This window comes from Parasteatoda tepidariorum, chromosome 7, assembly GCF_043381705.1.
Source record: "Parasteatoda tepidariorum isolate YZ-2023 chromosome 7, CAS_Ptep_4.0, whole genome shotgun sequence".
Taxonomy (NCBI): domain Eukaryota; kingdom Metazoa; phylum Arthropoda; class Arachnida; order Araneae; family Theridiidae; genus Parasteatoda; species Parasteatoda tepidariorum.
Window position 1 is genome coordinate 76,195,580 of NC_092210.1, and position 5,242 is coordinate 76,200,821.

The following is a 5,242-nucleotide window of genomic DNA, read 5'->3' on the forward strand; positions in this document are numbered from 1 at the left end:
CTTAGTGTTGGCTTGTTTTAAAGAAAAAAAAGGCAACTTCCTCTTTTATACGAAATGAAATTGATGATTTCAAACAATGTTTTCAAAAGTGTGCTCTGTCGAATTTGTAAGCTGTGTTTACTTTTTAAGGGGATTCTTAATTCATGATTTTTTCTGATATAAATATTATAGTTAAAGAGTATTATATATTTAATGTTTTTAATGCAACTGATCCCTAAAATTTTGTTAATTTACTCATATTTATGTTTTCAGTTTCCAAGTGAAGTGTGATAGGAAGTCTCTTTCAACACTGCCCTTGTTTACAAAAAAGAAATCTTTGACGAGTTTCAGTTCTACTTGGTGTAAATCTAATCGAAGATTGCTAGAAAAGAGAAAATAATTAATATTAAATAATAATACCAGGTGACAACTATTGATCTAGATAAAAAAAATAGAAACTTCATAATTTTTGAACCGTTAGGGAGATTCATTTAATACTTTGTAGTTAAAAGCGGGTCGTGCTGGGATATTTTAGAAAATGCTTAGTCCTATTGCTTTTTCTGATTTTTTTTAAATCGTCGTAATACAGAGTTTCTGAACATATATAGAAAGTAGCTTTTTTTTACATTTCAGGTTATTGTTTTAATTTTGCTTTTTGTCTAAATTATAATCTAGTCATAAACGACAAGGATATTGTATACACCAGAAACTGAATCGAAATACTGCTAGATACTTTTCAAAAGTGCAAAAAAATTTGAAAATTCTGTTTTTTTATTTTCTATAATTCATCAAAAATTAAATGGTACCTTGTATTTTTTTTAAAGTTTATTTCACTTTCATATTAACTACCTGTTTGGACACTCGGGAACAACAAAAGAGAATATTTTTACGGCCAATCATTTTATTTTCAAATATCAAGAAATTGTTTTTAATACAATAAAATAATACGAAATTCACCCATTAAGAATATTAATATCTCAAAATAAAATAATTATTGTAATGCAATGTAGTCTATAATTAATTAGGTGCAAAAAAATTTTTTTTGAAGCTGAAAAGCTTTTCTTTTCCAGTTCTTTAAGGGAACAGTAGACCTTTAAAATTTTAAAAATGAAGTTTTGTATTTTTAATATATTTAATAATTAAGGTATTTCTTATGCTAAGCTTATAAAAAATTACTGAAAATTTATAAATAAATTAATGCAGTTACCTAATTATATATCATATAAAAAGGCTTATAGACATGAAATTTCAGAAATTATTTCGAAATAATCTCAATTAATAATTATTCTAAGCCTTTTTCCGATCGAATGCTTAAAAAAATTGAAAACTTTTTTCTTCAAGATATGTTGTGCCGTAGACTTATTTTAAATGTAGCTGTAATTAAAAGCATATAATAATTAATGTCTTCATCTTATTTTTGTAATATTTTCCTTTGAGACTTCTTGTATTGGGTATGTTGCATATGCTAACCTGACAGAAAAATATGAAGTTTCTAGCGTTATAAATATCTTATTTTATATATATTTTTTTGCGAAAACTTTCTGTTTTACAGGAATATTTATGTATCTATTAAGAATGCAATGATAGCTTAAAACAAAGTAATATCTAAAGTATAAAGAATTATGCGAAGAGAAATTCCTCGCAATATCTTGTTGTGAAGCTATGTACTGTAAGCGAGGAAACAAGTCCGATTAAATTTGAATACACTTAAGTAGATTAATATTTCTTTCTTCGTATTATAACAAAAATTCAGAATATTTTCTTACAAAACAATTGTAGTACAATTGTTTTGAGAGGAGAGTTGATATGATAGAATTTGTACACTCATTTGTACATACATTTGTACATACATTTGTACATAAACGCCTTTTTCTGCATGAAAGATTTTTTTGCCCATTAAAAATGAACTGTTTTCGTACAGTAATAATGGTCTGAGCAAGTGCCAAAAAAATTATGAAACAATTGCTTCGAATTTTTCAGTTTTTGCAAATTTGTGTATAAAGAACCAGCCGTGAAATCTTTTAAACTTCTACTGAAATTCAGGATCATGTTTTTCGCTAACTGAAAAGTAATTTTCCTCCCCATAACAAGAAAAAAAAACAATGTTAAATTTCAAAATTGTAGAATATCGGGTACTACTTTGTTTCAGGGAACCGTAGAATCAGTTTTTAAAAATGCTTATCTATTCAAGGGATTTAAAATTTTTAATAGCTTCCTACAACGAAGGGAAAATAAATGTTTGTTTTTTTACGCAGTCGTCACTACATAAATTCAGGCAAATACAATTTGCTTCATTCAGAGTATGGCAATTTTTTTCAAAAACTCTAACAATGAGAGTTCAAGCAATTTCCTAAATTAAAGATATATTGTCTGTAATAATAAATAAAGGATATTACTTTTTCAATATTTTCTTCCCAGTAACAGACAATATTATTTTATTATAAATATCAAGGGTCTACTTCTCCCTGTTTGCTACTGCCTGCCAACCACCTCACAATAGCTTTTGCAATTCCTGGCGGATACCTTCGTTACCCGTTCTTGCTTCCAGATATTAGAACAAATTAATTTAGCATTCTTGTTTAACACTTTCGCTATCGATCAAGAGCCAGTTTGAAACGAAATACTTCCTAAGAGTTTTTTTTTTTTTTTGGCAAAACAGATTGAATGGTAGCCCTTAAGATGGATATTATCATCAAACAATTTTTGCATGAGGTATAATATTTTTAAGAAAGTAAAACATACAATAATCAAAAATTTAAATAAATATTGGTATATTTCCTTGGAATGCGTGCAATGGGTTGTAATGTAGTGGGCCTCCATGTAGTGCACCTTGAGTAACACCAAATACACTACAGTTGCAGAGCACAATTCCATGGAGAGTAACGTTTTGTGTGCTTTGCATAGGGACCACGATTGCCTCGCAGGACATAGCAGGAGATTTACCGTCTATTCATTCCCTAAATGTGTATGACACTTTTAGAAATCTCTCGAAAAAAAGGGTAAATACCAATTTATTTAATTGCTACTTAATTAGGTATTTGGAAATACTATCAGGCAAAATATGTCCGGACTGGTTTTGACTTTTAACATGTCTACTTTTGCATTCTTAGCTTTCATGTTGTTTTGTATTCCTTTATGAATTTGTGATGTGTGTGCTCATCATGCACTTGCCTATTAATGTGTGTTTAAGTGTTACTGCTATAAATAAAATTAAAAAAAAACGTGTAATGAACGCATCAAATGTAAAAAAAAAAACATAACCTAACTCGATGTTTTTTTAAAAAAAATTTACGAGAATCTAATATAAATTTTATATAATATCGGGCTAATATTTGCCACTTACAACTAACAAATGGTAGATATTTATCATATTATGTACCCTGTGTTTGCTTGTCAGTTCTATGTTTTCATTTTTATCAATAAATAAAATATAAAATTAGTATTTCAACACTTATGATTGATTCTTATTACTTATGCTTAACATCTCCTTTTATGTAAACGGTACATTGAATTTATAGAAAATATCAATCTTAGAGTTAATAAGTTCAGTAGTTCACATTTTTACGCTAAATTAAATGACGCAAAAAATGAAACGATCAGACAAATAATTTTGAAGCCATAAATATTTTGTGCACAAAAAGTGCACATTTGTGCTTATTTACGCATCTGATACTGCTATCTAAACAAGTGAGGCAATGTTTCATGCATGTTTGTATTTATGTTAAATCAAATGAAGTCAAATAGATCAAAAGTTGCAAGCGCTTCTTTGTATAAAATGTTCTTTTTATCCATTCAATATACAATTTTTACTAGGGGCTATCTGAACAAGTAAAATAACAAACTATATTAAATGGGATGAAATTAGAGATAATAAGATTAATGGTTTTGAAGTTATGATTTTCCTCATAATAAGAGCAATTCAAAAATGGTACTCTTTTATATACAAAAACAAACTTCAACTTTTAAAATATTAACCTTTCTATTCGGGTTTAGTCTTATTCAATTGAGCTATACAAATACATAGTAGACAATGCCCTACTTGCTTGAGTGGCAATATGAAATGGGTAAATGAGTGCAAGTACAAAATTGCAATTTTTGTGCACAGAAAACTTGTAAACATTCTAAACTATTCCATTTATGCATAATTCAATTTATCTTGAGAATTTACATCGGAAAATATATTATTTATAACAACATGACATATACTTTTATGAAAAAAGATCTCGGGTATTAGTTTTTCGGAGGAATTAAGTTTACAAGACTAACATTTAAGTTTGAACAATTACTATTTTGAACAATATTTCACTTTTTAATCCCTTCTTAAGTGACGGACCTAATACTTGAACTTCATTTATTTTGTTATTGCTATGTCACATTACTTACAGTTTATGAGTTATATATAATTGTTTATTTTATAATGCAATTGAGGCAGCGGGAATTTTTTTTAAAAAATTGGAGCTACGTTAGACTTTCATATTTATAAAAGTATACATACAATGGTTAAAAGATAAATATCGTTTAATTAAATAATATTAGACGAAACTGACCAAATAAAAGGAATTGTAAGCTATTCCTTGTTTTAAAATCCAGTTTGAGTTTAGATCAAGAAAGCTTATCTCAATAATAAATACTAATACCACTTACAAATAACACATATTAGCAAAAATGAAAGAAAATATATGATTTTTATTTACAAATTCCATACTGTATGGGTGCATCCCTTCCAATATATATATATATATATATATATTCTCTCTTTCCCTTTTTGTTTTGCATTTCAAATGAAAAACTCAGTTTTAATTAACGGATTCTGTCAGTAGCAATTAAACTTAAGAACGCATGTGGTAATGTATGTTTAAAATTACTTTTATAATAAATGCAACTATAATTTTATGCATAAATTTAGACTTTTTTTTTAACTGAAAATGTATATAGCATGATAGTGTAAAACTGGATAATGTTTTGCTCTATTCTTGCTTTCCATGCCGATTTCTTTTAAGATAAAGATTTATAAAATAAATTGTAGATATTAGTTCACAAGAAAAGTGCATAAATTGCTATTTTAATTATGTCTAGTGTTTATGAATTTAAAACCTGTTTTGCGTTGCTTAAGTATCTTAAAAGGTGATTTTCTAGCTAACGAATTTTCCATATAACGAACTTATTATCTGGATTTAGTGACTTCGTTAAATACAGGTCCGACTGTATATATATACAGAAATATATACTATTCTATAAAGAAGAAGAGTATTCTATAATTATT

The 5,242-nt window shown here is 27.3% G+C and overlaps 1 long non-coding RNA gene across 1 annotated transcript in view; it reads left to right on the forward strand.

The window, feature by feature from the left end:
- Window positions 1-255: 255 nt before the first annotated feature.
- The window catches only part of LOC139426068 (uncharacterized), a 17,683-nt gene continuing 12,696 nt past the window's right edge, over window positions 256-5,242 (forward strand). Inside the window, exon 1 of the long non-coding RNA XR_011637346.1 lies at window positions 256-402. This is a non-coding gene — a long non-coding RNA (uncharacterized lncRNA). The remainder of the gene's footprint in view (window positions 403-5,242) is intronic.